The sequence below is a fragment of the Pungitius pungitius genome, chromosome 15 (assembly GCF_949316345.1).
Source record: "Pungitius pungitius chromosome 15, fPunPun2.1, whole genome shotgun sequence".
Taxonomy (NCBI): domain Eukaryota; kingdom Metazoa; phylum Chordata; class Actinopteri; order Perciformes; family Gasterosteidae; genus Pungitius; species Pungitius pungitius.
This window is the reverse complement of record NC_084914.1, coordinates 17,254,959-17,275,830: the sequence shown is the minus strand read 5'-3', so window position 1 is coordinate 17,275,830 and position 20,872 is coordinate 17,254,959. Positions and strand designations below refer to the sequence as shown.

The window sequence follows — 20,872 nt, the reverse complement described above, 5'->3', positions numbered from 1 at the left end:
TTCCAGGTAAGATGTGTTATCTAAGGACAAATGAAACATTTAGTAATTGTTGCTACTTTTATTACATTTTAATCAGGATGGCCTTGCCGTCTAAGGCCCTGTGTTTAGGCCGCAGTCTCCTCTGAAGGCGTGGGTTCAAATCCCACTTCTGACAATGACTGATGTTTCCCACTTGGTCAGGCACATTCACTGTATTTCTACAAGAAATAAAAAGCAGAAACGCATTTAATCTAAAAAAGTTAAGACATTATATACAATGTTAAATTTAAGATATAAGGACCAAACAAATGTTTGAAATTGTTGCTTTTTTTGAGTGTTTTTCAGTCAGGATGGCCGAGCGGTCTAAGGCGCTGCGTTTAGGCCGCAGTCTCCTCTGGAGGCGTGGGTTCAAATCCCACTTCTGACAATGACTGATGTTCACTGGCTCAGTCACATTTACCGTATTTCTACATTCAGTGAAAAGCAGTAATGCATTTTTGTCAAGAAGTTGAGACACCATATTCCAGGTAAGATGTGTTATCTAAGGACAAATGAAACATTTAGTAATTGTTGCTACTTTTATTACATTTTAATCAGGATGGCCTTGCCGTCTAAGGCCCTGTGTTTAGGCCGCAGTCTCCTCTGAAGACATGGGTTCAAATCCCACTTCTCACAATGACTGATGTTTCCCACTTGGTCAGGCACATTCACTGTATTTCTACAAGAAATAAAAAGCAGAAACGCATTTAATCTAAAAAAGTTAAGACATTATATACAATGTTAAATTTGTGATATAAGGACCAAACAAATGTTTGAAATTGTTACTTTTTTGAGTATTTTACATTCAGGATGGCCGAGCGGTCTAAGGCGCTGCGTTTAGGCCGCAGTCTCCTCTGAAGGCGTGGGTTCAAATCCCACTTCTGACAATGACTGATGTTTCCCACTTGGTCAGGCACATTCACTGTATTTCTACAAGAAATAAAAAGCAGAAACGCATTTAATCTAAAAAAGTTAAGACATTATATACAATGTTAAATTTGTGATATAAGGACCAAACAAATGTTTGAAATTGTTACTTTTTTGAGTATTTTACATTCAGGATGGCCGAGCGGTCTAAGGCGCTGCGTTTAGGCCGCAGTCTCCTCTGAAGGCGTGGGTTCAAATCCCACTTCTGACAATGACTGATGTTTCCCACTTGGTCAGGCACATTCACTGTATTTCTACAAGAAATAAAAAGCAGAAACGGATTTAATCTAAAAAAGTTAAGACATTATATACAATGTTAAATTTGTGATATAAGGACCAAACAAATGTTTGAAATTGTTGCTTTTTTTGAGTGTTTTTCAGTCAGGATGGCCGAGCGGTCTAAGGCGCTGCGTTTAGGCCGCAGTCTCCTCTGGAGTCGTGGGTTCAAATCCAACTTCTGACAATGACTGATGTTGTTCACTGGCTCAGTCACATTGACCGTATTTCTACATGAAGTGAAAAGCAGAAACGCATTTAATCTAAACAAGTTAAGACATATACAATGTTAAATTTGTGATATAAGGACCAAACAAATGTTTGAAATTGTTGCTTTTTTTGAGTGTTTTTCAGTCAGGATGGCCGAGCGGTCTAAGGCGCTGCGTTTAGGCCGCAGTCTCCTCTGGAGGCGTGGGTTCAAATCCCACTTCTGACAATGACTGATGTTGTTCACTGGCTCAGTCACATTTACCGTATTTCTACATTCAGTGAAAAGCAGTAATGCATTTTTGTAAAGAAGTTGAGACACCATATTCCAGGTGAGATGTGTTATCTAAGGACAAATGAAACATTTAGTAATTGTTGCTACTTTTATTACATTTTAATCAGGATGGCCTTGCCGTCTAAGGCCCTGTGTTTAGGCCGCAGTCTCCTCTGAAGACATGGGTTCAAATCCCACTTCTCACAATGACTGATGTTTCCCACTTGGTCAGGCACATTCACTGTATTTCTACAAGAAATAAAAAGCAGAAACGCATTTAATCTAAAAAAGTTAAGACATTATATACAATGTTAAATTTGTGATATAAGGACCAAACAAATGTTTGAAATTGTTGCTTTTTTTGAGTGTTTTTCAGTCAGGATGGCCGAGCGGTCTAAGGCGCTGCGTTTAGGCCGCAGTCTCCTCTGGAGGCGTGGGTTCAAATCCCACTTCTGACAATGACTGATGTTGTTCACTGGCTCAGTCACATTTACCGTATTTCTACATGAAGTGAAAAGCAGTAATGCATTTTGTGTAAAGAAGTTGAGACACCATATTCCAGGTAAGATGTGTTATCTAAGGACAAAAGAAACATTTAGTAATTGTTCCTACTTTTATTACATTTTAATCAGGATGGCCTTGCCGTCTCAGGCCCTGTGTTTAGGCCGCAGTCTCCTCTGAAGACATGGGTTCAAATCCCACTTCTCACAATGACTGATGTTTCCCACTTGGTCAGGCACATTCACTGTATTTCTACATTAAATAAAAAGTAGCAAGGCATTTCATGTAAAAAGGTTGAGACACAATATTCCATGTTACATTTTTGATCGGGCAACCAGACAAATGTTTAAAATTGTTGGCTTCTTTCAGAATTTTTCAGTCAGGATGGCCGAGCGGTCTAAGGCGCTGCGTTTAGGCCGCAGTCTCCTCTCGAGGCGTGGGTTCAAATCCCACTTCTGACAATGACTGATGTTGTTCACTGGCTCAGTCACATTTACCGTATTTCTACATGAAGTGAAAAGCAGTAATGCATTTTGTGTAAAGAAGTTGAGACACCATATTCCAGGTAAGATGTGTTATCGAAGGACAAAAGAAACATTTAGTAATTGTTGCTACTTTTATTACATTTTAATCAGGATGGCCTTGCCGTCTCAGGCCCTGTGTTTAGGCCGCAGTCTCCTCTGAAGACATGGGTTCAAATCCCACTTCTCACAATGACTGATGTTTCCCACTTGGTCAGGCACATTCACTGTATTTCTACAAGAAATAAAAAGCAGAAACGCATTTAATCTAAAAAAGTTAAGACATTATATACAATGTTAAATTTGTGATATAAGGAACAAACAAATGTTTGAAATTGTTGCTTTTTTTGAGTGTTTTTCAGTCAGGATGGCCGAGCCGTCTAAGGCGCTGCGTTTAGGCCGCAGTCTCCTCTGGAGGCGCGGGTTCAAATCCCACTTCTGACAATGACTGATGTTGTTAACTGGCTCAGTCACATTTACCGTATTTCTACATTCAGTGAAAAGCAGTAATGCATTTTGTGTAAAGAAGTTGAGACACCATATTCCAGGTAAGATATGTTATCTAAGGACAAAAGAAACATTTAGTAATTGTTGCCACTTTTATTACATTTTAATCAGGATGGCCTTGCCGTCTCAGGCCCTGTGTTTAGGCCGCAGTCTCCTCTGAAGACATGGGTTCAAATCCCACTTCTCACAATGACTGATGTTTCCCACTTGGTCAGGCACATTCACTGTATTTCTACAAGAAATAAAAAGCAGAAACGCATTTAATCTAAAAAAGTTAAGACATTATATACAATGTTAAATTTGTGATATAAGGACCAAACAAATGTTTGAAATTGTTGCTTTTTTTGAGTGTTTTTCAGTCAGGATGGCCGAGCGGTCTAAGGCGCTGCGTTTAGGCCGCAGTCTCCTCTGGAGGCGTGGGTTCAAATCCCACTTCTGACAATGACTGATTTTGTTCACTGGCTCAGTCACATTTACCGTATTTCTACATGAAGTGAAAAGCAGTAATGCATTTTGTGTAAAGAAGTTGAGACACCATATTCCAGGTGAGATGTGTTATCTAAGGACAAATGAAACATTTAGTAATTGTTGCTACTTTTATTACATTTTAATCAGGATGGCCTTGCCGTCTAAGGCCTTGTGTTTAGGCCGCAGTCTCCTCTGAAGACATGGGTTCAAATCCCACTTCTCACAATGACTGATGTTTCCCACTTGGTCAGGCACATTCACTGTATTTCTACAAGAAATAAAAAGCAGAAACGCATTTAATCTAAAAAAGTTAAGACATTATATACAATGTTAAATTTGTGATATAAGGACCAAACAAATGTTTGAAATTGTTACTTTTTTGAGTGTTTTACATTCAGGATGGCCGAGCGGTCTAAGGCGCTGCGTTTAGGCCGCAGTCTCCTCTGAAGGCGTGGGTTCAAATCCCACTTCTGACAATGACTGATGTTTCCCACTTGGTCAGGCACATTCACTGTATTTCTACAAGAAATAAAAAGCAGAAACGCATTTAATCTAAAAAAGTTAAGACATTATATACAATGTTAAATTTAAGATATAAGGACCAAACAAATGTTTGAAATTGTTGCTTTTTTTGAGTGTTTTTCAGTCAGGATGGCCGAGCGGTCTAAGGCGCTGCGTTTAGGCCGCAGTCTCCTCTGGAGGCGTGGGTTCAAATCCCACTTCTGACAATGACTGATGTTCACTGGCTCAGTCACATTTACCGTATTTCTACATGAAGTGAAAAGCAGTAATGCATTTTTGTCAAGAAGTTGAGACACCATATTCCAGGTAAGATGTGTTATCTAAGGACAAATGAAACATTTAGTAATTGTTGCTACTTTTATTACATTTTAATCAGGATGGCCTTGCCGTCTAAGGCCCTGTGTTTAGGCCGCAGTCTCCTCTGAAGGCGTGGGTTCAAATCCCACTTCTGACAATGACTGATGTTTCCCACTTGGTCAGGCACATTCACTGTATTTCTACAAGAAATAAAAAGCAGAAACGCATTTAATCTAAAAAAGTTAAGACATTATATACAATGTTAAATTTAAGATATAAGGACCAAACAAATGTTTGAAATTGTTTCTTTTTTTGAGTGTTTTTCAGTCAGGATGGCCGAGCGGTCTAAGGCGCTGCGTTTAGGCCGCAGTCTCCTCTGGAGGCGTGGGTTCAAATCCCACTTCTGACAATGACTGATGTTCACTGGCTCAGTCACATTTACCGTATTTCTACATTCAGTGAAAAGCAGTAATGCATTTTTGTCAAGAAGTTGAGACACCATATTCCAGGTAAGATGTGTTATCTAAGGACAAATGAAACATTTAGTAATTGTTGCTACTTTTATTACATTTTAATCAGGATGGCCTTGCCGTCTAAGGCCCTGTGTTTAGGCCGCAGTCTCCTCTGAAGACATGGGTTCAAATCCCACTTCTCACAATGACTGATGTTTCCCACTTGGTCAGGCACATTCACTGTATTTCTACAAGAAATAAAAAGCAGAAACGCATTTAATCTAAAAAAGTTAAGACATTATATACAATGTTAAATTTGTGATATAAGGACCAAACAAATGTTTGAAATTGTTACTTTTTTGAGTATTTTACATTCAGGATGGCCGAGCGGTCTAAGGCGCTGCGTTTAGGCCGCAGTCTCCTCTGAAGGCGTGGGTTCAAATCCCACTTCTGACAATGACTGATGTTTCCCACTTGGTCAGGCACATTCACTGTATTTCTACAAGAAATAAAAAGCAGAAACGGATTTAATCTAAAAAAGTTAAGACATTATATACAATGTTAAATTTGTGATATAAGGACCAAACAAATGTTTGAAATTGTTGCTTTTTTTGAGTGTTTTTCAGTCAGGATGGCCGAGCGGTCTAAGGCGCTGCGTTTAGGCCGCAGTCTCCTCTGGAGTCGTGGGTTCAAATCCAACTTCTGACAATGACTGATGTTGTTCACTGGCTCAGTCACATTGACCGTATTTCTACATGAAGTGAAAAGCAGAAACGCATTTAATCTAAACAAGTTAAGACATATACAATGTTAAATTTGTGATATAAGGACCAAACAAATGTTTGAAATTGTTGCTTTTTTTGAGTGTTTTTCAGTCAGGATGGCCGAGCGGTCTAAGGCGCTGCGTTTAGGCCGCAGTCTCCTCTGGAGGCGTGGGTTCAAATCCCACTTCTGACAATGACTGATGTTGTTCACTGGCTCAGTCACATTTACCGTATTTCTACATTCAGTGAAAAGCAGTAATGCATTTTTGTAAAGAAGTTGAGACACCATATTCCAGGTGAGATGTGTTATCTAAGGACAAATGAAACATTTAGTAATTGTTGCTACTTTTATTACATTTTAATCAGGATGGCCTTGCCGTCTAAGGCCCTGTGTTTAGGCCGCAGTCTCCTCTGAAGACATGGGTTCAAATCCCACTTCTCACAATGACTGATGTTTCCCACTTGGTCAGGCACATTCACTGTATTTCTACAAGAAATAAAAAGCAGAAACGCATTTAATCTAAAAAAGTTAAGACATTATATACAATGTTAAATTTGTGATATAAGGACCAAACAAATGTTTGAAATTGTTGCTTTTTTTGAGTGTTTTTCAGTCAGGATGGCCGAGCGGTCTAAGGCGCTGCGTTTAGGCCGCAGTCTCCTCTGGAGGCGTGGGTTCAAATCCCACTTCTGACAATGACTGATGTTGTTCACTGGCTCAGTCACATTTACCGTATTTCTACATGAAGTGAAAAGCAGTAATGCATTTTGTGTAAAGAAGTTGAGACACCATATTCCAGGTAAGATGTGTTATCTAAGGACAAAAGAAACATTTAGTAATTGTTCCTACTTTTATTACATTTTAATCAGGATGGCCTTGCCGTCTCAGGCCCTGTGTTTAGGCCGCAGTCTCCTCTGAAGACATGGGTTCAAATCCCACTTCTCACAATGACTGATGTTTCCCACTTGGTCAGGCACATTCACTGTATTTCTACATTAAATAAAAAGTAGCAAGGCATTTCATGTAAAAAGGTTGAGACACAATATTCCATGTTACATTTTTGATCGGGCAACCAGACAAATGTTTAAAATTGTTGGCTTCTTTCAGAATTTTTCAGTCAGGATGGCCGAGCGGTCTAAGGCGCTGCGTTTAGGCCGCAGTCTCCTCTCGAGGCGTGGGTTCAAATCCCACTTCTGACAATGACTGATGTTGTTCACTGGCTCAGTCACATTTACCGTATTTCTACATGAAGTGAAAAGCAGTAATGCATTTTGTGTAAAGAAGTTGAGACACCATATTCCAGGTAAGATGTGTTATCGAAGGACAAAAGAAACATTTAGTAATTGTTGCTACTTTTATTACATTTTAATCAGGATGGCCTTGCCGTCTCAGGCCCTGTGTTTAGGCCGCAGTCTCCTCTGAAGACATGGGTTCAAATCCCACTTCTCACAATGACTGATGTTTCCCACTTGGTCAGGCACATTCACTGTATTTCTACAAGAAATAAAAAGCAGAAACGCATTTAATCTAAAAAAGTTAAGACATTATATACAATGTTAAATTTGTGATATAAGGAACAAACAAATGTTTGAAATTGTTGCTTTTTTTGAGTGTTTTTCAGTCAGGATGGCCGAGCCGTCTAAGGCGCTGCGTTTAGGCCGCAGTCTCCTCTGGAGGCGCGGGTTCAAATCCCACTTCTGACAATGACTGATGTTGTTAACTGGCTCAGTCACATTTACCGTATTTCTACATTCAGTGAAAAGCAGTAATGCATTTTGTGTAAAGAAGTTGAGACACCATATTCCAGGTAAGATATGTTATCTAAGGACAAAAGAAACATTTAGTAATTGTTGCCACTTTTATTACATTTTAATCAGGATGGCCTTGCCGTCTCAGGCCCTGTGTTTAGGCCGCAGTCTCCTCTGAAGACATGGGTTCAAATCCCACTTCTCACAATGACTGATGTTTCCCACTTGGTCAGGCACATTCACTGTATTTCTACAAGAAATAAAAAGCAGAAACGCATTTAATCTAAAAAAGTTAAGACATTATATACAATGTTAAATTTGTGATATAAGGACCAAACAAATGTTTGAAATTGTTGCTTTTTTTGAGTGTTTTTCAGTCAGGATGGCCGAGCGGTCTAAGGCGCTGCGTTTAGGCCGCAGTCTCCTCTGGAGGCGTGGGTTCAAATCCCACTTCTGACAATGACTGATTTTGTTCACTGGCTCAGTCACATTTACCGTATTTCTACATGAAGTGAAAAGCAGTAATGCATTTTGTGTAAAGAAGTTGAGACACCATATTCCAGGTGAGATGTGTTATCTAAGGACAAATGAAACATTTAGTAATTGTTGCTACTTTTATTACATTTTAATCAGGATGGCCTTGCCGTCTAAGGCCTTGTGTTTAGGCCGCAGTCTCCTCTGAAGACATGGGTTCAAATCCCACTTCTCACAATGACTGATGTTTCCCACTTGGTCAGGCACATTCACTGTATTTCTACAAGAAATAAAAAGCAGAAACGCATTTAATCTAAAAAAGTTAAGACATTATATACAATGTTAAATTTGTGATATAAGGACCAAACAAATGTTTGAAATTGTTACTTTTTTGAGTGTTTTACATTCAGGATGGCCGAGCGGTCTAAGGCGCTGCGTTTAGGCCGCAGTCTCCTCTGAAGGCGTGGGTTCAAATCCCACTTCTGACAATGACTGATGTTTCCCACTTGGTCAGGCACATTCACTGTATTTCTACAAGAAATAAAAAGCAGAAACGCATTTAATCTAAAAAAGTTAAGACATTATATACAATGTTAAATTTAAGATATAAGGACCAAACAAATGTTTGAAATTGTTGCTTTTTTTGAGTGTTTTTCAGTCAGGATGGCCGAGCGGTCTAAGGCGCTGCGTTTAGGCCGCAGTCTCCTCTGGAGGCGTGGGTTCAAATCCCACTTCTGACAATGACTGATGTTCACTGGCTCAGTCACATTTACCGTATTTCTACATGAAGTGAAAAGCAGTAATGCATTTTTGTCAAGAAGTTGAGACACCATATTCCAGGTAAGATGTGTTATCTAAGGACAAATGAAACATTTAGTAATTGTTGCTACTTTTATTACATTTTAATCAGGATGGCCTTGCCGTCTAAGGCCCTGTGTTTAGGCCGCAGTCTCCTCTGAAGGCGTGGGTTCAAATCCCACTTCTGACAATGACTGATGTTTCCCACTTGGTCAGGCACATTCACTGTATTTCTACAAGAAATAAAAAGCAGAAACGCATTTAATCTAAAAAAGTTAAGACATTATATACAATGTTAAATTTAAGATATAAGGACCAAACAAATGTTTGAAATTGTTTCTTTTTTTGAGTGTTTTTCAGTCAGGATGGCCGAGCGGTCTAAGGCGCTGCGTTTAGGCCGCAGTCTCCTCTGGAGGCGTGGGTTCAAATCCCACTTCTGACAATGACTGATGTTCACTGGCTCAGTCACATTTACCGTATTTCTACATTCAGTGAAAAGCAGTAATGCATTTTTGTCAAGAAGTTGAGACACCATATTCCAGGTAAGATGTGTTATCTAAGGACAAATGAAACATTTAGTAATTGTTGCTACTTTTATTACATTTTAATCAGGATGGCCTTGCCGTCTAAGGCCCTGTGTTTAGGCCGCAGTCTCCTCTGAAGACATGGGTTCAAATCCCACTTCTCACAATGACTGATGTTTCCCACTTGGTCAGGCACATTCACTGTATTTCTACAAGAAATAAAAAGCAGAAACGCATTTAATCTAAAAAAGTTAAGACATTATATACAATGTTAAATTTGTGATATAAGGACCAAACAAATGTTTGAAATTGTTACTTTTTTGAGTATTTTACATTCAGGATGGCCGAGCGGTCTAAGGCGCTGCGTTTAGGCCGCAGTCTCCTCTGAAGGCGTGGGTTCAAATCCCACTTCTGACAATGACTGATGTTTCCCACTTGGTCAGGCACATTCACTGTATTTCTACAAGAAATAAAAAGCAGAAACGCATTTAATCTAAAAAAGTTAAGACATTATATACAATGTTAAATTTGTGATATAAGGACCAAACAAATGTTTGAAATTGTTACTTTTTTGAGTATTTTACATTCAGGATGGCCGAGCGGTCTAAGGCGCTGCGTTTAGGCCGCAGTCTCCTCTGAAGGCGTGGGTTCAAATCCCACTTCTGACAATGACTGATGTTTCCCACTTGGTCAGGCACATTCACTGTATTTCTACAAGAAATAAAAAGCAGAAACGCATTTAATCTAAAAAAGTTAAGACATTATATACAATGTTAAATTTGTGATATAAGGACCAAACAAATGTTTGAAATTGTTGCTTTTTTTGAGTGTTTTTCAGTCAGGATGGCCGAGCGGTCTAAGGCGCTGCGTTTAGGCCGCAGTCTCCTCTGGAGTCGTGGGTTCAAATCCAACTTCTGACAATGACTGATGTTGTTCACTGGCTCAGTCACATTGACCGTATTTCTACATGAAGTGAAAAGCAGAAACGCATTTAATCTAAACAAGTTAAGACATATACAATGTTAAATTTGTGATATAAGGACCAAACAAATGTTTGAAATTGTTGCTTTTTTTGAGTGTTTTTCAGTCAGGATGGCCGAGCGGTCTAAGGCGCTGCGTTTAGGCCGCAGTCTCCTCTGGAGGCGTGGGTTCAAATCCCACTTCTGACAATGACTGATGTTGTTCACTGGCTCAGTCACATTTACCGTATTTCTACATGAAGTGAAAAGCAGTAATGCATTTTGTCTAAAGAAGTTGAGACACCATATTCCAGGTGAGATGTGTTATCTAAGGACAAATGAAACATTTAGTAATTGTTGCTACTTTTATTACATTTTAATCAGGATGGCCGAGCGGTCTAAGGCCCTGTGTTTAGGCCGCAGTCTCCTCTGAAGACATGGGTTCAAATCCCACTTCTCACAATGACTGATGTTTCCCAGTTGGTCAGGCACATTCACTGTATTTCTACATTAAATAAAAAGTAGCAAGGCATTTCATGTAAAAAGGTTGAGACACAATATTCCATGTTACATTTTTGATCGGGCAACAAATGTTTAAAATTGTTGGCTTCTTGTAGAGTTTTTGAACCAGACAAATGTTTAAAATTGTTGGCTTCTTTTAGAGTTTTTCAGTCAGGATGGCCGAGCGGTCTAAGGCGCTGCGTTTAGGCCGCAGTCTCCTCTGGAGTCGTGGGTTCAAATCCCACTTCTGACAATGACTGATGTTGTTCACTGGCTCAGTCACATTTACCGTATTTCTACATGAAGTGAAAAGCAGTAATGCATTTTGTGTAAAGAAGTTGAGACACCATATTCCAGGTAAGATGTGTTATCTAAGGACAAAAGAAACATTTAGTAATTGTTGCTACTTTTATTACATTTTAATCAGGATGGCCTTGCCGTCTAGGGCCCTGTGTTTAGGCCGCAGTCTCCTCTGAAGACATGGGTTCAAATCCCACTTCTCACAATGACTGATGTTTCCCACTTGGTCAGGCACATTCACTGTATTTCTACATTAAATAAAAAGTAGCAAGGCATTTCATGTAAAAAGGTTGAGACACAATATTCCATGTTACATTTTTGATCGGGCAACCAGACAAATGTTTAAAATTGTTGGCTTCTTTCAGAGTTTTTCAGTCAGGATGGCCGAGCGGTCTAAGGCGCTGCGTTTAGGCCGCAGTCTCCTCTGGAGGCGTGGGTTCAAATCCCACTTCTGACAATGACTGATGTTGTTCACTGGCTCAGTCATATTTACCCTATTTCTACATGAAGTGAAAAGCAGTAATGCATTTTGTGTAAAGAAGTTGAGACACCATATTCCAGGTGAGATGTGTTATCTAAGGACAAAAGAAACATTTAGTAATTGTTGCTACTTTTAATACATTTTAATCAGGATGGCCTTGCCGTCTAAGGCCCTGTGTTTAGGCCGCAGTCTCCTCTGAAGACATGGGTTCAAATCCCACTTCTCACAATGACTGATGTTTCCCACTTGGTCAGGCACATTCACTGTATTTCTACATTAAATAAAAAGTAGCAAGGCATTTCATGCATTTCAGGCCCTGTGTTTAGGCCGCAGTCTCCTCTGAAGACATGGGTTCAAATCCCACTTCTCACAATGACTGATGTTTCCCACTTGGTCAGGCACATTCACTGTATTTCTACAAGAAATAAAAAGCAGAAACGCATTTAATCTAAAAAAGTTAAGACATTATATACAATGTTAAATTTGTGATATAAGGACCAAACAAATGTTTGAAATTGTTACTTTTTTGAGTGTTTTACATTCAGGATGGCCGAGCGGTCTAAGGCGCTGCGTTTAGGCCGCAGTCTCCTCTGAAGGCGTGGGTTCAAATCCCACTTCTGACAATGACTGATGTTTCCCACTTGGTCAGGCACATTCACTGTATTTCTACAAGAAATAAAAAGCAGAAACGCATTTAATCTAAAAAAGTTAAGACATTATATACAATGTTAAATTTAAGATATAAGGACCAAACAAATGTTTGAAATTGTTGCTTTTTTTGAGTGTTTTTCAGTCAGGATGGCCGAGCGGTCTAAGGCGCTGCGTTTAGGCCGCAGTCTCCTCTGGAGGCGTGGGTTCAAATCCCACTTCTGACAATGACTGATGTTGTTCACTGGCTCAGTCACATTTACCGTATTTCTACATGAAGTGAAAAGCAGTAATGCATTTTGTCTAAAGAAGTTGAGACACCATATTCCAGGTGAGATGTGTTATCTAAGGACAAATGAAACATTTAGTAATTGTTGCTACTTTTATTACATTTTAATCAGGATGGCCGAGCGGTCTAAGGCCCTGTGTTTAGGCCGCAGTCTCCTCTGAAGACATGGGTTCAAATCCCACTTCTCACAATGACTGATGTTTCCCAGTTGGTCAGGCACATTCACTGTATTTCTACATTAAATAAAAAGTAGCAAGGCATTTCATGTAAAAAGGTTGAGACACAATATTCCATGTTACATTTTTGATCGGGCAACAAATGTTTAAAATTGTTGGCTTCTTGTAGAGTTTTTGAACCAGACAAATGTTTAAAATTGTTGGCTTCTTTTAGAGTTTTTCAGTCAGGATGGCCGAGCGGTCTAAGGCGCTGCGTTTAGGCCGCAGTCTCCTCTGGAGTCGTGGGTTCAAATCCCACTTCTGACAATGACTGATGTTGTTCACTGGCTCAGTCACATTTACCGTATTTCTACATGAAGTGAAAAGCAGTAATGCATTTTGTGTAAAGAAGTTGAGACACCATATTCCAGGTAAGATGTGTTATCTAAGGACAAAAGAAACATTTAGTAATTGTTGCTACTTTTATTACATTTTAATCAGGATGGCCTTGCCGTCTAGGGCCCTGTGTTTAGGCCGCAGTCTCCTCTGAAGACATGGGTTCAAATCCCACTTCTCACAATGACTGATGTTTCCCACTTGGTCAGGCACATTCACTGTATTTCTACATTAAATAAAAAGTAGCAAGGCATTTCATGTAAAAAGGTTGAGACACAATATTCCATGTTACATTTTTGATCGGGCAACCAGACAAATGTTTAAAATTGTTGGCTTCTTTCAGAGTTTTTCAGTCAGGATGGCCGAGCGGTCTAAGGCGCTGCGTTTAGGCCGCAGTCTCCTCTGGAGGCGTGGGTTCAAATCCCACTTCTGACAATGACTGATGTTGTTCACTGGCTCAGTCATATTTACCCTATTTCTACATGAAGTGAAAAGCAGTAATGCATTTTGTGTAAAGAAGTTGAGACACCATATTCCAGGTGAGATGTGTTATCTAAGGACAAAAGAAACATTTAGTAATTGTTGCTACTTTTAATACATTTTAATCAGGATGGCCTTGCCGTCTAAGGCCCTGTGTTTAGGCCGCAGTCTCCTCTGAAGACATGGGTTCAAATCCCACTTCTCACAATGACTGATGTTTCCCACTTGGTCAGGCACATTCACTGTATTTCTACATTAAATAAAAAGTAGCAAGGCATTTCATGCATTTCAGGCCCTGTGTTTAGGCCGCAGTCTCCTCTGAAGACATGGGTTCAAATCCCACTTCTCACAATGACTGATGTTTCCCAGTTGGTCAGGCACATTCACTGTATTTCTACATTAAATAAAAAGTAGCAAGGCATTTCATGTAAAAAGGTTGAGACACAATATTCCATGTTACATTTTTGATCGGGCAACAAATGTTTAAAATTGTTGGCTTCTTGTAGAGTTTTTGAACCAGACAAATGTTTAAAATTGTTGGCTTCTTTTAGAGTTTTTCAGTCAGGATGGCCGAGCGGTCTAAGGCGCTGCGTTTAGGCCGCAGTCTCCTCTGGAGTCGTGGGTTCAAATCCCACTTCTGACAATGACTGATGTTGTTCACTGGCTCAGTCACATTTACCGTATTTCTACATGAAGTGAAAAGCAGTAATGCATTTTGTGTAAAGAAGTTGAGACACCATATTCCAGGTAAGATGTGTTATCTAAGGACAAAAGAAACATTTAGTAATTGTTGCTACTTTTATTACATTTTAATCAGGATGGCCTTGCCGTCTAGGGCCCTGTGTTTAGGCCGCAGTCTCCTCTGAAGACATGGGTTCAAATCCCACTTCTCACAATGACTGATGTTTCCCACTTGGTCAGGCACATTCACTGTATTTCTACATTAAATAAAAAGTAGCAAGGCATTTCATGTAAAAAGGTTGAGACACAATATTCCATGTTACATTTTTGATCGGGCAACCAGACAAATGTTTAAAATTGTTGGCTTCTTTCAGAGTTTTTCAGTCAGGATGGCCGAGCGGTCTAAGGCGCTGCGTTTAGGCCGCAGTCTCCTCTGGAGGCGTGGGTTCAAATCCCACTTCTGACAATGACTGATGTTGTTCACTGGCTCAGTCATATTTACCCTATTTCTACATGAAGTGAAAAGCAGTAATGCATTTTGTGTAAAGAAGTTGAGACACCATATTCCAGGTGAGATGTGTTATCTAAGGACAAAAGAAACATTTAGTAATTGTTGCTACTTTTAATACATTTTAATCAGGATGGCCTTGCCGTCTAAGGCCCTGTGTTTAGGCCGCAGTCTCCTCTGAAGACATGGGTTCAAATCCCACTTCTCACAATGACTGATGTTTCCCACTTGGTCAGGCACATTCACTGTATTTCTACATTAAATAAAAAGTAGCAAGGCATTTCATGCATTTCAGGCCCTGTGTTTAGGCCGCAGTCTCCTCTGAAGACATGGGTTCAAATCCCACTTCTCACAATGACTGATGTTTCCCAGTTGGTCAGGCACATTCACTGTATTTCTACATTAAATAAAAAGTAGCAAGGCATTTCATGTAAAAAGGTTGAGACACAATATTCCATGTTACATTTTTGATCGGGCAACAAATGTTTAAAATTGTTGGCTTCTTGTAGAGTTTTTGAACCAGACAAATGTTTAAAATTGTTGGCTTCTTTTAGAGTTTTTCAGTCAGGATGGCCGAGCGGTCTAAGGCGCTGCGTTTAGGCCGCAGTCTCCTCTGGAGTCGTGGGTTCAAATCCCACTTCTGACAATGACTGATGTTGTTCACTGGCTCAGTCACATTTACCGTATTTCTACATGAAGTGAAAAGCAGTAATGCATTTTGTGTAAAGAAGTTGAGACACCATATTCCAGGTAAGATGTGTTATCTAAGGACAAAAGAAACATTTAGTAATTGTTGCTACTTTTATTACATTTTAATCAGGATGGCCTTGCCGTCTAGGGCCCTGTGTTTAGGCCGCAGTCTCCTCTGAAGACATGGGTTCAAATCCCACTTCTCACAATGACTGATGTTTCCCACTTGGTCAGGCACATTCACTGTATTTCTACATTAAATAAAAAGTAGCAAGGCATTTCATGTAAAAAGGTTGAGACACAATATTCCATGTTACATTTTTGATCGGGCAACCAGACAAATGTTTAAAATTGTTGGCTTCTTTCAGAGTTTTTCAGTCAGGATGGCCGAGCGGTCTAAGGCGCTGCGTTTAGGCCGCAGTCTCCTCTGGAGGCGTGGGTTCAAATCCCACTTCTGACAATGACTGATGTTTCCCACTTGGTCAGGCACATTCACTGTATTTCTACAAGAAATAAAAAGCAGAAACGCATTTAATCTAAAAAAGTTAAGACATTATATACAATGTTAAATTTGTGATATAAGGACCAAACAAATGTTTGAAATTGTTGCTTTTTTTGAGTGTTTTTCAGTCAGGATGGCCGAGCGGTCTAAGGCGCTGCGTTTAGGCCGCAGTCTCCTCTGGAGGCGTGGGTTCAAATCCCACTTCTGACAATGACTGATTTTGTTCACTGGCTCAGTCACATTTACCGTATTTCTACATGAAGTGAAAAGCAGTAATGCATTTTGTGTAAAGAAGTTGAGACACCATATTCCAGGTGAGATGTGTTATCTAAGGACAAAAGAAACATTTAGTAATTGTTGCTACTTTTAATACATTTTAATCAGGATGGCCTTGCCGTCTAAGGCCCTGTGTTTAGGCCGCAGTCTCCTCTGAAGACATGGGTTCAAATCCCACTTCTCACAATGACTGATGTTTCCCACTTGGTCAGGCACATTCACTGTATTTCTACATTAAATAAAAAGTAGCAAGGCATTTCATGCATTTCAGGCCCTGTGTTTAGGCCGCAGTCTCCTCTGAAGACATGGGTTCAAATCCCACTTCTCACAATGACTGATGTTTCCCACTTGGTCAGGCACATTCACTGTATTTCTACAAGAAATAAAAAGCAGAAACGCATTTAATCTAAAAAAGTTAAGACATTATATACAATGTTAAATTTGTGATATAAGGACCAAACAAATGTTTGAAATTGTTACTTTTTTGAGTGTTTTACATTCAGGATGGCCGAGCGGTCTAAGGCGCTGCGTTTAGGCCGCAGTCTCCTCTGAAGGCGTGGGTTCAAATCCCACTTCTGACAATGACTGATGTTTCCCACTTGGTCAGGCACATTCACTGTATTTCTACAAGAAATAAAAAGCAGAAACGCATTTAATCTAAAAAAGTTAAGACATTATATACAATGTTAAATTTAAGATATAAGGACCAAACAAATGTTTGAAATTGTTGCTTTTTTTGAGTGTTTTTCAGTCAGGATGGCCGAGCGGTCTAAGGCGCTGCGTTTAGGCCGCAGTCTCCTCTGGAGGCGTGGGTTCAAATCCCACTTCTGACAATGACTGATGTTGTTCACTGGCTCAGTCACATTTACCGTATTTCTACATGAAGTGAAAAGCAGTAATGCATTTTGTCTAAAGAAGTTGAGACACCATATTCCAGGTGAGATGTGTTATCTAAGGACAAATGAAACATTTAGTAATTGTTGCTACTTTTATTACATTTTAATCAGGATGGCCGAGCGGTCTAAGGCCCTGTGTTTAGGCCGCAGTCTCCTCTGAAGACATGGGTTCAAATCCCACTTCTCACAATGACTGATGTTTCCCAGTTGGTCAGGCACATTCACTGTATTTCTACATTAAATAAAAAGTAGCAAGGCATTTCATGTAAAAAGGTTGAGACACAATATTCCATGTTACATTTTTGATCGGGCAACAAATGTTTAAAATTGTTGGCTTCTTGTAGAGTTTTTGAACCAGACAAATGTTTAAAATTGTTGGCTTCTTTTAGAGTTTTTCAGTCAGGATGGCCGAGCGGTCTAAGGCGCTGCGTTTAGGCCGCAGTCTCCTCTGGAGTCGTGGGTTCAAATCCCACTTCTGACAATGACTGATGTTGTTCACTGGCTCAGTCACATTTACCGTATTTCTACATGAAGTGAAAAGCAGTAATGCATTTTGTGTAAAGAAGTTGAGACACCATATTCCAGGTAAGATGTGTTATCTAAGGACAAAAGAAACATTTAGTAATTGTTGCTACTTTTATTACATTTTAATCAGGATGGCCTTGCCGTCTAGGGCCCTGTGTTTAGGCCGCAGTCTCCTCTGAAGACATGGGTTCAAATCCCACTTCTCACAATGACTGATGTTTCCCACTTGGTCAGGCACATTCACTGTATTTCTACATTAAATAAAAAGTAGCAAGGCATTTCATGTAAAAAGGTTGAGACACAATATTCCATGTTACATTTTTGATCGGGCAACCAGACAAATGTTTAAAATTGTTGGCTTCTTTCAGAGTTTTTCAGTCAGGATGGCCGAGCGGTCTAAGGCGCTGCGTTTAGGCCGCAGTCTCCTCTGGAGGCGTGGGTTCAAATCCCACTTCTGACAATGACTGATGTTGTTCACTGGCTCAGTCATATTTACCCTATTTCTACATGAAGTGAAAAGCAGTAATGCATTTTGTGTAAAGAAGTTGAGACACCATATTCCAGGTGAGATGTGTTATCTAAGGACAAAAGAAACATTTAGTAATTGTTGCTACTTTTAATACATTTTAATCAGGATGGCCTTGCCGTCTAAGGCCCTGTGTTTAGGCCGCAGTCTCCTCTGAAGACATGGGTTCAAATCCCACTTCTCACAATGACTGATGTTTCCCACTTGGTCAGGCACATTCACTGTATTTCTACATTAAATAAAAAGTAGCAAGGCATTTCATGCATTTCAGGCCCTGTGTTTAGGCCGCAGTCTCCTCTGAAGACATGGGTTCAAATCCCACTTCTCACAATGACTGATGTTTCCCAGTTGGTCAGGCACATTCACTGTATTTCTACATTAAATAAAAAGTAGCAAGGCATTTCATGTAAAAAGGTTGAGACACAATATTCCATGTTACATTTTTGATCGGGCAACAAATGTTTAAAATTGTTGGCTTCTTGTAGAGTTTTTGAACCAGACAAATGTTTAAAATTGTTGGCTTCTTTTAGAGTTTTTCAGTCAGGATGGCCGAGCGGTCTAAGGCGCTGCGTTTAGGCCGCAGTCTCCTCTGGAGTCGTGGGTTCAAATCCCACTTCTGACAATGACTGATGTTGTTCACTGGCTCAGTCACATTTACCGTATTTCTACATGAAGTGAAAAGCAGTAATGCATTTTGTGTAAAGAAGTTGAGACACCATATTCCAGGTAAGATGTGTTATCTAAGGACAAAAGAAACATTTAGTAATTGTTGCTACTTTTATTACATTTTAATCAGGATGGCCTTGCCGTCTAGGGCCCTGTGTTTAGGCCGCAGTCTCCTCTGAAGACATGGGTTCAAATCCCACTTCTCACAATGACTGATGTTTCCCACTTGGTCAGGCACATTCACTGTATTTCTACATTAAATAAAAAGTAGCAAGGCATTTCATGTAAAAAGGTTGAGACACAATATTCCATGTTACATTTTTGATCGGGCAACCAGACAAATGTTTAAAATTGTTGGCTTCTTTCAGAGTTTTTCAGTCAGGATGGCCGAGCGGTCTAAGGCGCTGCGTTTAGGCCGCAGTCTCCTCTGGAGGCGTGGGTTCAAATCCCACTTCTGACAATGACTGATGTTGTTCACTGGCTCAGTCATATTTACCCTATTTCTACATGAAGTGAAAAGCAGTAATGCATTTTGTGTAAAGAAGTTGAGACACCATATTCCAGGTGAGATGTGTTATCTAAGGACAAAAGAAACATTTAGTAATTGTTGCTACTTTTAATACATTTTAATCAGGATGGCCTTGCCGTCTAAGGCCCTGTGTTTAGGCCGCAGTCTCCTCTGAAGACATGGGTTCAAATCCCACTTCTCACAATGACTGATGTTTCCCACTTGGTCAGGCACATTCACTGTATTTCTACATTAAATAAAAAGTAGCAAGGCATTTCATGCATTTCAGGCCCTGTGTTTAGGCCGCAGTCTCCTCTGAAGACATGGGTTCAAATCCCACTTCTCACAATGACTGATGTTTCCCAGTTGGTCAGGCACATTCACTGTATTTCTACATTAAATAAAAAGTAGCAAGGCATTTCATGTAAAAAGGTTGAGACACAATATTCCATGTTACATTTTTGATCGGGCAACAAATGTTTAAAATTGTTGGCTTCTTGTAGAGTTTTTGAACCAGACAAATGTTTAAAATTGTTGGCTTCTTTTAGAGTTTTTCAGTCAGGATGGCCGAGCGGTCTAAGGCGCTGCGTTTAGGCCGCAGTCTCCTCTGGAGTCGTGGGTTCAAATCCCACTTCTGACAATGACTGATGTTGTTCACTGGCTCAGTCACATTTACCGTATTTCTACATGAAGTGAAAAGCAGTAATGCATTTTGTGTAAAGAAGTTGAGACACCATATTCCAGGTAAGATGTGTTATCTAAGGACAAAAGAAACATTTAGTAATTGTTGCTACTTTTATTACATTTTAATCAGGATGGCCTTGCCGTCTAGGGCCCTGTGTTTAGGCCGCAGTCTCCTCTGAAGACATGGGTTCAAATCCCACTTCTCACAATGACTGATGTTTCCCACTTGGTCAGGCACATTCACTGTATTTCTACATTAAATAAAAAGTAGCAAGGCATTTCATGTAAAAAGGTTGAGACACAATATTCCATGTTACATTTTTGATCGGGCAACCAGACAAATGTTTAAAATTGTTGGCTTCTTTCAGAGTTTTTCAGTCAGGATGGCCGAGCGGTCTAAGGCGCTGCGTTTAGGCCGCAGTCTCCTCTGGAGGCGTGGGTTCAAATCCCACTTCTGACAATGACTGATGTTTCCCACTTGGTCAGGCACATTCACTGTATTTCTACAAGAAATAAAAAGCAGAAACGCATTTAATCTAAAAAAGTTAAGACATTATATACAATGTTAAATTTGTGATATAAGGACCAAACAAATGTTTGAAATTGTTGCTTTTTTTGAGTGTTTTTCAGTCAGGATGGCCGAGCGGTCTAAGGCGCTGCGTTTAGGCCGCAGTCTCCTCTGGAGGCGTGGGTTCAAATCCCACTTCTGACAATGACTGATTTTGTTCACTGGCTCAGTCACATTTACCGTATTTCTACATGAAGTGAAAAGCAGTAATGCATTTTGTGTAAAGAAGTTGAGACACCATATTCCAGGTGAGATGTGTTATCTAAGGACAAATGAAACATTTAGTAATTGTTGCTACTTTTATTACATTTTAATCAGGATGGCCTTGCCGTCTAAGGCCTTGTGTTTAGGCCG

General features: G+C 39.9%; 32 non-coding genes across 32 annotated transcripts; all 32 read left to right on the top strand.

The window, feature by feature from the left end:
• The first annotated feature begins 323 nt into the window (after positions 1–323).
• trnal-uag (transfer RNA leucine (anticodon UAG)) lies at positions 324–406 on the top strand. Its single transcript has one exon. It is a non-coding gene; the product is annotated as a tRNA-Leu (tRNA).
• Positions 407–1,574: 1,168 nt separating this feature from the next.
• On the top strand, positions 1,575–1,657 carry trnal-uag (transfer RNA leucine (anticodon UAG)). The gene has a single exon. It is a non-coding gene; the product is annotated as a tRNA-Leu (tRNA).
• A 420-nt stretch (positions 1,658–2,077) lies between these two features.
• Positions 2,078–2,160, top strand: trnal-uag (transfer RNA leucine (anticodon UAG)). Its single transcript has one exon. It is a non-coding gene; the product is annotated as a tRNA-Leu (tRNA).
• Positions 2,161–2,581: 421 nt separating this feature from the next.
• On the top strand, positions 2,582–2,664 carry trnal-uag (transfer RNA leucine (anticodon UAG)). The gene has a single exon. It is a non-coding gene; the product is annotated as a tRNA-Leu (tRNA).
• Positions 2,665–3,589: 925 nt separating this feature from the next.
• Positions 3,590–3,672, top strand: trnal-uag (transfer RNA leucine (anticodon UAG)). Its single transcript has one exon. It is a non-coding gene; the product is annotated as a tRNA-Leu (tRNA).
• A 672-nt stretch (positions 3,673–4,344) lies between these two features.
• Positions 4,345–4,427, top strand: trnal-uag (transfer RNA leucine (anticodon UAG)). Its single transcript has one exon. It is a non-coding gene; the product is annotated as a tRNA-Leu (tRNA).
• Positions 4,428–4,844: 417 nt separating this feature from the next.
• On the top strand, positions 4,845–4,927 carry trnal-uag (transfer RNA leucine (anticodon UAG)). Its single transcript has one exon. It is a non-coding gene; the product is annotated as a tRNA-Leu (tRNA).
• Positions 4,928–5,844: 917 nt separating this feature from the next.
• On the top strand, positions 5,845–5,927 carry trnal-uag (transfer RNA leucine (anticodon UAG)). The gene has a single exon. It is a non-coding gene; the product is annotated as a tRNA-Leu (tRNA).
• A 420-nt stretch (positions 5,928–6,347) lies between these two features.
• trnal-uag (transfer RNA leucine (anticodon UAG)) lies at positions 6,348–6,430 on the top strand. Its single transcript has one exon. It is a non-coding gene; the product is annotated as a tRNA-Leu (tRNA).
• A 421-nt stretch (positions 6,431–6,851) lies between these two features.
• On the top strand, positions 6,852–6,934 carry trnal-uag (transfer RNA leucine (anticodon UAG)). Its single transcript has one exon. It is a non-coding gene; the product is annotated as a tRNA-Leu (tRNA).
• A 925-nt stretch (positions 6,935–7,859) lies between these two features.
• trnal-uag (transfer RNA leucine (anticodon UAG)) lies at positions 7,860–7,942 on the top strand. Its single transcript has one exon. It is a non-coding gene; the product is annotated as a tRNA-Leu (tRNA).
• Positions 7,943–8,614: 672 nt separating this feature from the next.
• trnal-uag (transfer RNA leucine (anticodon UAG)) lies at positions 8,615–8,697 on the top strand. Its single transcript has one exon. It is a non-coding gene; the product is annotated as a tRNA-Leu (tRNA).
• Positions 8,698–9,114: 417 nt separating this feature from the next.
• Positions 9,115–9,197, top strand: trnal-uag (transfer RNA leucine (anticodon UAG)). The gene has a single exon. It is a non-coding gene; the product is annotated as a tRNA-Leu (tRNA).
• Positions 9,198–10,365: 1,168 nt separating this feature from the next.
• trnal-uag (transfer RNA leucine (anticodon UAG)) lies at positions 10,366–10,448 on the top strand. Its single transcript has one exon. It is a non-coding gene; the product is annotated as a tRNA-Leu (tRNA).
• A 461-nt stretch (positions 10,449–10,909) lies between these two features.
• On the top strand, positions 10,910–10,992 carry trnal-uag (transfer RNA leucine (anticodon UAG)). The gene has a single exon. It is a non-coding gene; the product is annotated as a tRNA-Leu (tRNA).
• A 421-nt stretch (positions 10,993–11,413) lies between these two features.
• trnal-uag (transfer RNA leucine (anticodon UAG)) lies at positions 11,414–11,496 on the top strand. Its single transcript has one exon. It is a non-coding gene; the product is annotated as a tRNA-Leu (tRNA).
• Positions 11,497–12,312: 816 nt separating this feature from the next.
• On the top strand, positions 12,313–12,395 carry trnal-uag (transfer RNA leucine (anticodon UAG)). The gene has a single exon. It is a non-coding gene; the product is annotated as a tRNA-Leu (tRNA).
• Positions 12,396–12,856: 461 nt separating this feature from the next.
• Positions 12,857–12,939, top strand: trnal-uag (transfer RNA leucine (anticodon UAG)). The gene has a single exon. It is a non-coding gene; the product is annotated as a tRNA-Leu (tRNA).
• A 421-nt stretch (positions 12,940–13,360) lies between these two features.
• trnal-uag (transfer RNA leucine (anticodon UAG)) lies at positions 13,361–13,443 on the top strand. Its single transcript has one exon. It is a non-coding gene; the product is annotated as a tRNA-Leu (tRNA).
• A 605-nt stretch (positions 13,444–14,048) lies between these two features.
• On the top strand, positions 14,049–14,131 carry trnal-uag (transfer RNA leucine (anticodon UAG)). Its single transcript has one exon. It is a non-coding gene; the product is annotated as a tRNA-Leu (tRNA).
• A 421-nt stretch (positions 14,132–14,552) lies between these two features.
• Positions 14,553–14,635, top strand: trnal-uag (transfer RNA leucine (anticodon UAG)). The gene has a single exon. It is a non-coding gene; the product is annotated as a tRNA-Leu (tRNA).
• Positions 14,636–15,240: 605 nt separating this feature from the next.
• Positions 15,241–15,323, top strand: trnal-uag (transfer RNA leucine (anticodon UAG)). The gene has a single exon. It is a non-coding gene; the product is annotated as a tRNA-Leu (tRNA).
• A 421-nt stretch (positions 15,324–15,744) lies between these two features.
• Positions 15,745–15,827, top strand: trnal-uag (transfer RNA leucine (anticodon UAG)). Its single transcript has one exon. It is a non-coding gene; the product is annotated as a tRNA-Leu (tRNA).
• Positions 15,828–15,996: 169 nt separating this feature from the next.
• Positions 15,997–16,079, top strand: trnal-uag (transfer RNA leucine (anticodon UAG)). Its single transcript has one exon. It is a non-coding gene; the product is annotated as a tRNA-Leu (tRNA).
• An 816-nt stretch (positions 16,080–16,895) lies between these two features.
• On the top strand, positions 16,896–16,978 carry trnal-uag (transfer RNA leucine (anticodon UAG)). The gene has a single exon. It is a non-coding gene; the product is annotated as a tRNA-Leu (tRNA).
• Positions 16,979–17,439: 461 nt separating this feature from the next.
• trnal-uag (transfer RNA leucine (anticodon UAG)) lies at positions 17,440–17,522 on the top strand. The gene has a single exon. It is a non-coding gene; the product is annotated as a tRNA-Leu (tRNA).
• A 421-nt stretch (positions 17,523–17,943) lies between these two features.
• On the top strand, positions 17,944–18,026 carry trnal-uag (transfer RNA leucine (anticodon UAG)). The gene has a single exon. It is a non-coding gene; the product is annotated as a tRNA-Leu (tRNA).
• Positions 18,027–18,631: 605 nt separating this feature from the next.
• On the top strand, positions 18,632–18,714 carry trnal-uag (transfer RNA leucine (anticodon UAG)). The gene has a single exon. It is a non-coding gene; the product is annotated as a tRNA-Leu (tRNA).
• A 421-nt stretch (positions 18,715–19,135) lies between these two features.
• On the top strand, positions 19,136–19,218 carry trnal-uag (transfer RNA leucine (anticodon UAG)). Its single transcript has one exon. It is a non-coding gene; the product is annotated as a tRNA-Leu (tRNA).
• Positions 19,219–19,823: 605 nt separating this feature from the next.
• Positions 19,824–19,906, top strand: trnal-uag (transfer RNA leucine (anticodon UAG)). The gene has a single exon. It is a non-coding gene; the product is annotated as a tRNA-Leu (tRNA).
• A 421-nt stretch (positions 19,907–20,327) lies between these two features.
• trnal-uag (transfer RNA leucine (anticodon UAG)) lies at positions 20,328–20,410 on the top strand. Its single transcript has one exon. It is a non-coding gene; the product is annotated as a tRNA-Leu (tRNA).
• Positions 20,411–20,579: 169 nt separating this feature from the next.
• trnal-uag (transfer RNA leucine (anticodon UAG)) lies at positions 20,580–20,662 on the top strand. The gene has a single exon. It is a non-coding gene; the product is annotated as a tRNA-Leu (tRNA).
• Positions 20,663–20,872: the final 210 nt, after the last annotated feature.